Genomic DNA, 13,596 nt, shown 5'->3' with positions numbered 1-13,596 from the left:
ATAGAGTAAAAATAAAAGACTTTCAGGAAAGTTTTATTGGTATTGCCTCTATCTTCTCCTTTCACCTGGCAGAGTCTTTGCTTGCTAAGAGCTATAGTCATTTAGGTGAAGCATATGCATCTATTAGTCTCTTTCACCTGGCTGAGCTTTGGCTCACTAAAAGCCACAGTAATTTAGATAAAGCAAATTCTGGTACATTTGAAAAGGAAGTATGACTTTACAGCATACTTCCTGCTGTGGATCATGGTCCTGGCTGACATGCTCTCTCTAGTCACTGAAAAGCAGGACCCTGAGACCTATCTCTACAACCCCTTTATATTGTAAGGTGGTTACACTGAAAGTTATCTAATTTTGGGTTTTTTTTCGTGGGTCAAGCATAGGTAACTGCAAACTAACTCTCAATATTATGAGCTCTATTGTTGTGAAAAAATGAGAAATCTACTTTATGGATGATTTTTACCTCTCTGCCTGTGTTGTCTTGGAAATTTTCTTTCCAGCAATACCAAGTGATTTCCATCTCCTCTGAAAAGCCATCATAGATGTAGTGTAATTAGGCTAACTTATTCCCTTGTTATTCCTTTCCTCCTTCCTGTTAACACTGAGCTGAGGTTTTTTTTGGCAATCCATCTGCTTGAGAAACTGCTGGTAGAAGGGAATCTGGCCAAATATTTGCTGCTTTTTCTCCTGTTCCTGTCAGAACAGCTGCTGGTGATGACACACTTATCATGTGGCATTTGTTCATGGAAGATTTACTCCTGGGGAGCTCAGGTCTGTCTGGACATAGGGTAGGTGTGAGTTCTGCGTGCACATGAGCAATCTCTCTCTTACATGGCAAATAGTGTGTATGCAAGGTAGCCTTTGGAGGAGCTGATGCTATGCTTCTTAATTCTCAGGGGATTTATGGTCTGTGGAAATTCTAGGCATACAAAGGTGACAGTGACAGACTAATGCAATTCTGGGTACCCAACATTACATAGCCTTGCAATTTCCTTGGACTCTCATGAGAATTGGATAGAGGATACTGGGTAGGGACTGAGACTCTTACTTTGTGAGGAGGGGTTTCTTTAAAATCGGACATCCTGATACCACAGGCATACTTGGTATGCTTAATGTCCTTGAAGCACTAGCTTAGACAGGAGTTTACATCTTGGGGCTGGTGTGCATTTGGCTTGTTTTCTGCCTCTGTGCAGAAGCCAAAAGCCATCTCATTTAATTGTCACAGACTTTGTCTTGCTACATCCTGCCAAAACACAGTTTAAGATCCAGCAAGACAAATCAGATGGCAATTGCCTCAGCACACAAGGTAATGTGTGAAGTAATGTGCAAAAATCCCTCAAAGTGAGAATTCAGTGATCCACACAAAATTTGGTGCTTCTAAAAATTGGCCTTCTGAAAACCTTTCTACCAGAATCAGGGCAAGGTCCAAGAGCTGGTTGAACAGTTAATTGGGTTCTCACAACATGAGCACTCCATGCTGGTCACTTTCTCCCTGGTAAGGCATAAAGATGTCCATTCAATGGGTCTGCTGTTCCTAAAGAGCCTCATTCCTCTGTGGGATAAGAAGATAAATTCCTCACAGCTGTTAGGAAAATCCCCAGGACCAGTCTACTTACCCTGCTTTCAAATTACCATAGCACATTGAAGAGATCAACTGAGACTATGGAACTCATTCCTGCTTGTTCCCATTTTCTCTGTCCCAGTGTTACTGAGATCTTTTGTCGTGTTTTCCAGCTGCAGTGTGTTTACCCTAGAGGAGCCAGTAAAAAAAAAAAAAAAGATAATAAAATTCTCTTGGATTTACTGTGTTAATTGCCAAAGATGATAAATAAGCAAGAATTTTGTGTTACACCAGACTAATGAGAGCTTTGATAGATATTTTTTCCATATTACTTATTCTCAAAATATCTGAACTCACAACCCTTCCCACAAAAGTGAAGCAGTATAAATTTTACTTTTAATTTTGCTTATGTTTATAAGCTGTGGCTGTTGGCACGGTAACTGCTAATTTTTACTAATTTCCTAAAAGTAAATTCCAGTTGCTCTCTTGTTAGTCTGTAAATTGTTTGGCGTTAAAATTACTGTTGTTCAGAAGCTGGTGTGTAAGTTTTAACTGTTCCACCTTTACACAGTCTTGGAAAAATTTGTGCATTATACTAGAAGGGATAAGACAAAATAAATTGTAGTAACAAGAAACTAGAGAACATGATAAATCAGATTTTTTTATAGGTATTGCTATAATTTATGAAGGACAGCCAAGCTATAATGATTGTACATTTAGTCAATTCGTTCTTGCAAGAATCTGAGATCGAAGTAGATTCTCTCCCACAGGCAGTCATATCCTACAGATCATTTTGTCCTTTGGTAGAAAGAAAAAGCACTATATTTTTTTAAACATTAGCGAAGTATCTCAGGAAGAATATTACTACTCTGTAAATTTTTCCTGAGTTAAGATGACAGAGTAATTTTCTCATCTATAGTGAAGTTTGATTAGTTTGATTACCTGCTTTGAATATCCATTGTTTGCTAACTTGGACACATTCATCGTGTCTCTAACTTATGACCTTGCTTTCTGCTATGAAAAAAAAAAAAAAACTGCTTCTAGAACTTAGGTAGTGGCTTGATTTATACAACTTTTCTGTATGGTGATCTTTTTAATGAAATCCTTATTTATTCTAATCAGTTTGATATTTGCTTGGCAAACTACAAAGGTGCTGTCAGTCTCCTACAAACCATTGTATGATGCTTGTCTCTACTTCCTAAAATAGTACCACAATTTTCATAGGTTGTCTCAATGACACAGAAGCATCCTTCTAGTTCAATGTTCCAATTGTGTAGCAATCCTTTAGGAGATTAAAAAGAAACATGTCTTTCCTGAATCCCCTTATTTCCTGAGAAATCTTCTGGATAAGATTTAGGGCTCCAGTTCTTCAGTATATTTTGCCATTCCAGGCTGGGCCTACTGCAGGCCTCTCCAGAAGGACATCCTAGAAATATGGTGGACGCTGCCTTAGTCTTTGTGTCTGCTCTGTTCTGCAGTTCAGCTTTAGCTACTTTCTGAATCTTCATTATTTATTCCATTCAGAGTCAAAGGAGCATTTGCCCTAACCCAGGTTTTCCTCTCCAGATGCATACTTCCTACTCCCAACATAAGCCATAAACTTTTTTGTCTAAGCAGTTTTCAAGTTCCTCAAATATAATTTTTGCAATCAAAATAATCAACTATAAGAAATAAACACTTTCTTTGTAAAATGGTGGCATATGGATATCTGTGGCAACCCATCTTTTTTTTGCAAAACCACTGTTGTAGGGGTAATAAATTATAACAAAAGTACAACAAAACCTTGTAATGACCTCCATTCTCTTGTTCATTTTATTGTCAAAATTTGCAAGTTAATAAACATACAGCATACATTTTGTCAGTGTAGAGAGGCATACTAGGCTTTCAGGTCTCTCTTTCCTCCCCCCTCTGAGGACTGTGAAAAGCTTAAAGCTGTCACAGTGAAGTAGACTCTTGTAAAGAGGGATTTAGCTCAGTAGTACTTAAAGGTTAATGAATTTTTCCCAGAGACTGAGTTATCTATTGGACTAGCACTGGCTAGTGTACCTGGCTTGGTAACTTGTAGAATGGTTATATTATCAGAATGCCTAAATTACAGCTACCTAAAGACAGTCTTTATTCCTCTCAGCTTTCTCTCTTAAATTTCCATCAAAACAACCTAGTTATATGAAGAAAACATGTATTAAAATAACCTTTGTATTTTATATTGTAACTAAAGCACACTGAAGTTAATTTGAATCTTTCCATTTACTTCAGGGAACTTTACATCTAGCACTAGAGATTTTTTTTTTCCAGTTGTCTTGTACCTTGCTATTTGTTCTGCTGAAATGATAGCCTGACTGGGAAATTGTAAGTCAGGTAGCTTCTCAAAAGAAAAAAAGCAAATATACCCAAATCCTATCAAGGATCACACTGGAACTTTGTCATAATGGGATTTGTCAAAACAGTATTTCTCAGACTCTAGATAGCCTATCTTTTGATTGCATGATTTTTCATGCAAAAGCCCTGATTCCTCTCATAAATTTCACACTGTTATTAGAGCTCCCAGAACATGAATAATGATATCAAAAGTGTCATGTAGTTTTCCTGGTATTTATTCTACAATTAGCAAGTGCAGCAGTATTTCCTTTTCATAGTCATATCCAGCTGATAAACTCATTTTTTTCTAGCAGAAGTTCTTGCCCTAAGTCCTGAAAGATAGACTTGTATTCTGGCTACTGCATTTTGGTATTTGCAATGCTACAGCCTGGACTCATCATTTCTTCCTGTACAACAAGCAAATCTTTTCCGTCAGTCAGATCTATTAACTTACAGTCACCAGAAACAGCTTCCTACTTTTTGTCCCAACCCATGGGACAAAAAAAAATAGAAAGATAAATCAGTTCCACCAGTGATACCCAAGGAATTCTGTGAGTTACCTCTCTCTTTCATTTCTAAGGCCTTAGTGACTAAGAAAAGCTTCCTCCCATCCCTCAGTTTACTACATGCTTTAAAAGCCTTGTGCAAATAATTAAATAATTTCTCAAATACACCCATGGCTAAATAGCTTAATAAAATCAAATGTATGCATTCTTTCCAAATTTCATCGAACCCCAAAAAGATTTTTATTGCAGATATCATGCTAATCTGTCATGCTTTAATTTATGTGAACATATATGCATTATATGCTGAGAAAACCCCAGAGAATGGAATGGTGGAGAGAGCCTGTCTCCTGTAAACCATGGTGTCCAAGGTAACTGCCCTAAATCTGGCTGTTACAAGATTTGTGAAGGAATTGCTATCAATGGAAAGCAATCACAAAATTTATCTGGTACAGAACAGAATTATTTTTGAGAGATAAATCTTACCTTTTTCCTCATGAATACAGAAGGATTGCTGTGTGGCAGAAATGTGTTCTTATTGATCAAAGCAGGAATCATGTTTATTTTGCTAAACAAAAAACGGGATAGAAGATTTGACATGTTGAAGTTCAGCAGCTTCTGGAAGAAACCCGTGCAAAGAAACAGGAAGTGTGGCCTGGCATCCTAGCCACAATAGCAATCTTTACTTACTCCAGGGCTGCTTCTTCCATTTAATGTAGTGCTTCCAGTATCCAGACTGGCTTATGTGGGAGTAAGAAGGGTCTTCAAGTTACTTTACATTCCTTTGCGTCCCGCAATTCCTTCACTGCCTTCAATCTTTAATATCCATATACAGCAAAGAATTTTGAGTGTTAAAATAATATTTTTGTTCATTGCTGGGTTACTGAAGTTAAACATTACTTGACTTGCCACGGTAACAGTACAGTACACCACATGCAGAACTGTTAGCAATCACTTCTTTCTAAAGGAACAGAAGTACAAACTTATTTATACAGTTGTTTGAAATTTTCTAATACAAGTATTTGAAAAGCATTAACTGCTATACAACACAGAATAAAAAAGTCACCTCTACATATAATCTCACAGCTCATCTGTTAAATTGATCATAATTTCTCAATAACAGATGGTAAAAAAATGTTATTTGACACCTTTAAATTCTAAACCTTTTGCTTATCAATTGCCTCTGCAGGCATTTTCAACAATTTACACCACAAGCTAAAAATTTTGGTATTTCTAGTTGAAAACACAGACATCTAAAAACCATATTTTTTTAACATATTTTTAGACATTTAACATGTGTTAAATGCTTACTGGAAGGCTGGAAAAAGTTGAAATCTCTTTGTCAATCACACCTTTAAAGAAAAGTATTTGTGCACACTGATGAAAAAGGCCAAATTACTTATAAAAGCATGCAGAGATTAAAATTTATCAGTGTTGTTCCCAAAAAGGGAATATAAATTTAGTTAAGTATTTTGGAAGAGGAACAGTCAAATAAATCTCCTTTCAAATGGCTGAGCAGAACTTTTTGCGTTGTGGCCAGTTACACGCTCTCAGCCTCTCAGTAAAAGAAATTATGGTCACTTTTTGGTACAAAATAGTGTACATCTGAGTCACTCCCAGATGCTCCTCTCCACTGTGCATGCCAGTTAAATCTTGAATCCTTCTGTATTTTCTTAGGAAAAAAACTTATCAAAATCAGAGTTGTCCTCTGTTTTCAATTTTACAGCTCACATAGGTATTTTCTGTGGCATGGACATATTTTTTGCTTTACATTGACAAAGACTTACTCAGCAAGGTTAATAAACACAGAAACACTACACTAAAAAGAAATGTCCTTAAGCAGTGATGTCTTTGTGTATGCTGCTTTACTCTTGAGCTTCTACCTGTCACAACAATAATACCTCTTTGTCAAGGGCAGGTAAAATCAGACAAGAAACAAATGAATTGAAATCCCTGGTGTTTTTTCCTTTACCATCTGTCTATTGTTACATGATGAACAAGAAAAACACATAATTAAATATCAAATTTTAATGGAACTTTTATGCTTTTAAAAAATAAGCCAATGCTTTTATTTTCTTCATTCTTCCTTTACATAATTTCAGTTATTTTAGATCCCTTTTCCACATCTTCTCTCTCTCCAGCCTTTTTTATCTTCTCTAGCCACCTCCATTTCCTTTTAAGGGACAATGCCAAAGAAGTTCAATCTTTAGTAGCTCAGGAAAGACACCACCTCTGGCATCTTCCTTGCACTGTGCTGTCAAGACATTCCCCTGAAGCCTCCATCCAGTTTTAAAGGAATGGTACAGTCTGTGACACATCTTTTACTCTAATTTGTCATTTCTTCTAGTTTCCATCCACTTCTCCTAGTGTCAGTACTTTAATTCCCTGTGTACTTTACTGGCTTCTTCATGAGAAATTATATATATGCATATTTTTCCTGCATTCAGTCTAGATATGTCTCTCTGATGTGACCCAATATAAGGTTTATCCTTGGAATCCAGCTGGGAAGAGGTGTCTTGGTCATGCCTGTCCTCCTGTCTGACACAATTGGTTTTACTGGATAGGCACACATCAATCACAGGGTGGGATATCAAGGAAGGAGGCTGTGGGATGAAGGTATTATTTTAGCAATCCAAGTGAACCCTCTGCTCAAGACAAATCATGTGGAAGGGAACACATGTAACCAGTGCAATCGCATTGAGAAGCTAAAGACATTGACTTCATTGTGGTATATTCATCACGGGGACAACTGAATCTAGTAAGGACTATAAGGAATTAATTTTTTACTGATGAATGGAATACGTTTACGCTGTAAAAGAAAGGGTAAGTGGAGATGGAAAAGAAAGGGAGTGTGAGAGGTATAAAATGTTGGGAGAATTCAGCCAGATTAGAAGAGTTGAAAGGCAGGAGTTGTTCAAATCTGCATGGGTGGCAAAGGATAATGAATTAAAAGAGGGGGAATGAAAGGCAAGGGAAAAGGGTGGAGTGAGATTATATCAGAGGTTTGATTGTCTTTTTTTTGTTATACTTCATTACAGATGCAGTGAGATCCTATGAAAAGGTGAGAAAAGCTTGATTTGAAAGTCAAATCTGTCATTTAGTTTGCCAGTCATGTAAGAACCAATTTCAAACAGAATGGCTAAAAATTATTTCTGAAAACCAATAGAGGCCATGATTTGGGCTGTGATGTGATTGGATAACTGAAAGGTATTATGGATGGCTCATGGTTAGTGCTTACGGGGTTAAATAAAAATTTTCTGCTTTTACATGGTTTTCTTAGGTGATGCTGAATATTCTGTACAGAAAACTGGACCCTATGTTTCCCAAAGGCCATCATTCAGTGAGGTATTAGGTAACCACCTTTTAAATGAGAGCATATACTAGAAGTGGCCTCTTTCACTTAAAGATCTTAATAGAGGATATACCAATTTTGCAGATGTCATAATTTCTTAGAATGTTTCTCCTTCATTAAACTTAGTTCACTTTCTTATTTTCATAAGTGAAAGATGTATTTAATATTTCACTTTAATTAGGTGCTGGAATGATGTCATATTTAATTAGTTCAGCCTCCCACAGAGACATGATTACATGCACAGTGTTTTAAACACTTACTAATATTCTATGATATGTTTGAAAATTTTTTGTTAACATTGGGCTACAAACACTCACATTTAATTGTAATATTTTCAGAAATGGGAGATTTAATCATGAGCTTTGGTTACTGCATATTGTCCTACTAAGAAGAATAAAAGTTCTTTGTAAACAAGGCAAAAACTCCTCCATCCAGTTCATTCATCCCTTTAACCAGGAATATTTTAGGCTGTTTTATTACTTTCATGATACTCATTCCTTGGAATCAAGTAGAGGATCTAAGGCCTATTTTTGAATTTATATTCTTTATCTAAAAAAATATAAGTTGCTATTTTCAGGTGGGTGGTAACTGGTTAAAAAAAGCAGCCAAACAGAACATGGAGTTCTTCATAGGATGAGGAATGTGAGAGTGAAATCTGGACAAAACAAGAGTTCTTGGCTTGTCTCTTGCCTTGCTAGTGCCAGAAGGACATGCTTTAGGATGTCAGGGCACTCATATAAGATGGACTGCTTAAGAGAATAAGATGGCAATTTTCTGATTTTTTTTCATGTTGTTGTTATTACTTTGAGCAGGGCTGCAAAAGAGGGAATGTGCTCATTTGAGTCAATTTGCTCATTGTTTCCTTTTCCATATAAAACCCATGTTAGAAACCTTTTGATTTCAACTGTGGTAGAGCTAATTTTCTGGTTTTGACTTAGGATGAGAATAATGCTGATAACACACCAACATTGTAGTTGTTGCTAAGTGGCACTTACCTTGTGACAAGGACTTTTCATCTTCCCAAGCTCTGCTGTGCACAAGAAGCTGGGAGGGAACCTTGCCAGGACATCTGACCTGAACTGAGAAAAAGGATATTTCATACCACAGAACATCATGCTCAGTATATAAAATAGGGGATTTAGGTCTGCAGGGGTCTATTGCTGCTCAGGGATGGGCTGGGCATCAGTGAGTGGTGAGAAACTTGAATGTGCATCACTTGTTTCTCTTCTCTTGTTATTGTTTCACGTCTCTTTTTCCTTTTCATGGCTATACTACTGCTACTACTACTACTACTACTACTATTATTACTATCACAATTATTTTTTTATTTACTTATTTTATTTTTCATTTTTCTTATTTCTACCTACAGGTTTTGCATTTTTCCAATTCCTTTCCCCATGTCACTGGCTGGGGCTGGGAAGACTGTCTGATCAAGTGGCTGTATGAAACTTAGTTGCTAGCTGGGGTCAAACCAACAATTTTGTATTTGGACATTAACTTTTATGACCAAAAATCCCATAAAACCAGCTGTCTCTTCTAGTCTAAGCTTGTACTTAAAAGTAAAAAATGCTTGGTTCCTTTCACCTTGTTTACCCTCTACATCTGTAGATGTTTTGGATCAAGCACACTGCTAAAAAATAAATAATATTTCCTTTGCTCAAGCTGTTGAGATTCTCTTTCCAAGCACATCAGCCCTCTGTTTGAAAAAATAAGCAGTGACAAGACAGCACTGCCAGGCTGAAAAGGGTTATGGAGTACTAGTGTCAGGTCTACTGTTCACCTCCAGAAAGTGTCTAGGATGGTACTATTTTTTATGTTGGAAAAGTTCTAGGGAAGAGCTGCTACCAGGCCTTCATGTTCCTGCTCATAACTAGTTGATCACCACCAGAGAAAAATGGTGAACTTTCACGTGCCTTGCTCCAGGAGATTCTTTTTTAGAGCTCCATTATCATTTTGTCTGAGGGGCTGCAAATAAAAAAAGTGCCCTTTGTTGGTTTTTTCACTTAGAAAAAGGATCTACTGTGAAGTTACAGCTTTGGAAAATTAACTGGTCACATGATCTACTTGCTACAGAAACCCCTCTGGAATAAAATGAAAAGCAAGAAGAGGGAGCACTGATAAGTGCTAATTTACAGAAGAATATTAAGTTTCATTGATTTGTGGCAATTGATACCACCTCCCTCTTTTATTTATTAGCAAAATGTTTGAAAGGAGGTATCTCTTAGTTTGTCCCCTAGACAAAAATACATACACAATCACTAATTTGCATGTTATAGTGCAAAAGTCATATTAGCCTGGCTAATAAAAGAAAGGTTATTATTGTACTGAGCCCTATCTCCAACAGACATAACCAGTGTGGTCACTCTCTCCAATAATGCTGCAGTCCCTCAGAAACCACAAAACAATGTGCAGTGTTTTAACCTTGACTGGCTGCCAGGTGTCCATCCAGCTGCTCTCTTGCTCCCCCTCCTCAGCAGGACAAGTAGAGAAAACAAGGCTTGTGGGTAAAGACAAGGACAGAAAGGTTGCTCCTCATCACAGACAAAATAGACTTGCCTTGGCATTATTAAGAGTAGGATCGTGAGAAACAAAAGCAAAATTAAAAGCACCTCCACCTCTTTTTCCCCTTCTTCACAGGCACATCTCTCCTATTTTCCATCTCCTCCCACCAGCAGGTCAGGGGGATTGGAATGATGTGATCAGTCCAAAACACCTCTTTGTTCTTCCTTCCTTTCTTATCACATTGTTATGCTAGTCCAATGAGGGGTCCCTCCCATGGGGTACAATTCTTCGAAGACAGCATGGGCCTCTTCCACTGGCTGAAGTTCGTCAAGAGCTACTCCATGGTGAGGTCTTCCCATGGGGTACTATCCCTCAGGAAAAAACTGCTTCAGCATGAATGCCTTAGGGGCCACAGTTCCTGCCAGGAGCTGAATTCAGCATGGGGTCTCCATGGTCTGCAACTTCTTTCAGGGCACATCCACCTGTTCTTGTGGGGGTCCTCCATGCACTGCACTGTAGATGTCTCCTTCAACCTGGTGCTCTACAGGGTGCAGGAAAAAAAGGCAGGCTATCATGGTCTTCTGCAAGAGCTGCAGGAGAATCTCTGCTCTGGCAGTTCCTCTCTCTCTCTCCTTATTCACTGACCTTGATGTCCATAGAGCTTTTCCTCTCACATGTTCTCACCTGTGTCACACAGCCTCAGTGCAGTGTTCTTTTGCCCTTTCTTAAGCACATTATCTCAGAGGTGCAACCAGCATCCCTGATGGGCTCATGTTTGGCCAGTGGCAGGTCCAGTTTGAAGCCAGCTGGAACTGTCTCTGTTTATGTTGGAGGCAGCTCCTGACATCTTCTCACAGAGGCCACTCCTGCAGCAATGCCGTCCCAGTAAACACCTTGACATGTACACCATATACAAAATGCTGAGTTATTAACATAACATATTAATATATTAACATGTTGAGTTCTGCAACATGAACTATCTAGCTTGGATGTTTTTTATAAGCATGACCTTATATTATAAGGCATAGAATCCAGATTCAACCCCTTTATAAATGGGTGTGTTTCTGCTGAACCCCTAAAAGGGAGAGGCTTACCCCACACCCTGGCTTTAGATCAGCATTTTTGACTAGGAAGCTGATGGGTACAGTCTGGTTGCTCAATGAAAAATAATGTTTGTAAAGTCTTTCTCCAAAAGCAGCAAGCTAAATCCTGGGAGTTGAAAGCCTCTTTTCTCACTCAACAAGGCACTTAAGCCCAATGGAATCAACTTTCTGTCCAATGTATCTTTGTCATTATCACCAGCTCTGATAAAGACGTATGATCTTTCCCCTTGTGTGGAAATTCTTTCTGCTTTGTGTCTAACACAGCTCATCCACTTCTTGTCTACTGTGGTTTTCATCTGTCAGTAGGTGGTGGAATATGAAAGTAGGCAGGGTGAGGATCAAAATACTTTATCAAGTGGAAAGGACTACAGCAGAAGAAGGGTAGTGAGTACATGTATCCTCTGTATTTTGATAAATCAAAAATGATGATCTATCTTTCCCTGATATAACAGTTGCCTCTTTAAACCAGATTTAATGATATATCTTCACAGACACAGGTCTGTGTCTTGCTTCCTTAAGAGAAGCAACATCTTGTAATCTGATAGGTAATCTGTCATTATGAATGTGAGGGAGGACAGAATACAGAATCACAGAATCATTTAAGCTGGAAAAGACCTTTCAAATAATGAGGTCCAACCTATGACTGAACACAACCATGTCCATGTCCTTAGACCATGGCACTAAGGGCCATATCCAGTCTTAAACACCTTCAGGGCTGGTGACTCTACCACATCCCTGGGCAGCCCATTTCAATGTCTAATCTGATTTCTGTGAAGAAATTCCTCCTAATATCCAACCTAAACCTTCCCTGGTGCAGCTTGAGACCATGTCCTACTGTCCTGTCCCTGGTTACCTGGGAGAAGAGGCTGGCCCCTTCCTAGCTACAACTTACTTTCAGGCAGTTGTAGAGAGCAATAATGTCCCACCCTGAGCTTTCTTTTCTTCAGGCTAGACAATCTCATCTTCCTCAGCTGCTCCTCATAACACTTGTGCTCCAGACCCTTCACCAGCTTCATTGCCCTTCTCTAGGCATGCTCCAGCGCCTCGACGTCATTACTGATTTGAGGGACCCAGCACTGGACACAGAACTTAAGGTGTGGCCTCACCAATGCTGAGCACAGGGGAAAAGTTCCTTCCTTATTCTTATTGGTCACACTATTTCTGATACAGGCCAGGATGTTATTTGCCTTCTTGGCCACCTGAGCACGCTGCACACCTCTGCCACATACTCATTGCTTTAAATGCTTGCTGAAAGCAATATTGGTCCAATACAAGATAATAGTTCTCTGAACAACCTGTTCTAGCGAAATGTATCCCTTTCTCTAGCAGGGGAGAATGGACCTAGATGATCTTTAAGGTCCCTTACAACCCATCCATTCTTATGATTCTGTGGTTCCATTATTAGTGCAGTCTTTTACTTGCACATGACATATATACCTGCAGAGTAGACTGCATCCCACTGGTTATATCCAGTGGCTTTAGTTTATCACAGTTTAATGAACTACTAGATCATAACATGTCCTTCTACCTAGGCACTGTCTAAAAAGATAAGTGGAGCTACTGTTGACCTTAAAAATCACAAGATATTTTTCTTGTTGTTGTTGCAATTTACCCTGATTGGTTCTTGTGTAGATGGAAAAAAATATATAGACTGTTTCTAAACCAGAAAGAGGAGAAAATTACTGTGAAGTCTGGAGCAATTCACTGTTACATTTGAAGGTGTTCAGTGAAGTGTCGAGTTCTGCTGTTTAACTCCTACTTGCAGAAGCAATATGCTCAGTAGTTCGCAGAAACCTGGTGATGTCTGTTTTCTTGAGCTGATTTTGCCATTATTTGGGAGCAGTAAGTGGGTCAGGAGTTAGGGACCTTAGAAAGTGAAATCTTGCTATTGATGCTTCTGTCTTGACATTGTACAATTCCTATCAGTTGGTGGGGCTTTTTTTCCGCTAAATTTGCATTACCCAGTATGTGACATTCTTCATGAATATAATATCTCTCCTCTTCTGGAGATAGAAAGCCTGCATGGTTAGGGGATTTTTAGACACATGTGCCAGAATGTGTTTTTTATTACTTAAGAGCCTCATGAAAATGCAGCTAATTGACAATTGACTGCTTCTTTCCACATTAATTATTAAACTCCAGGAAATTATGAATAAGAGCATGGAGATTTGTTTCTCTGTAAGTAATAGATTGTGTGAACACCAAAAATCACAGTAAAAT

The sequence above is a fragment of the Pseudopodoces humilis genome, chromosome 3 (genome assembly GCF_049639895.1).
Source record: "Pseudopodoces humilis isolate 2021_Gansu_Grassland_sample_001 chromosome 3, ASM4963989v1, whole genome shotgun sequence".
Taxonomy (NCBI): domain Eukaryota; kingdom Metazoa; phylum Chordata; class Aves; order Passeriformes; family Paridae; genus Pseudopodoces; species Pseudopodoces humilis.
This window is presented reverse-complemented; position numbering follows the sequence as displayed.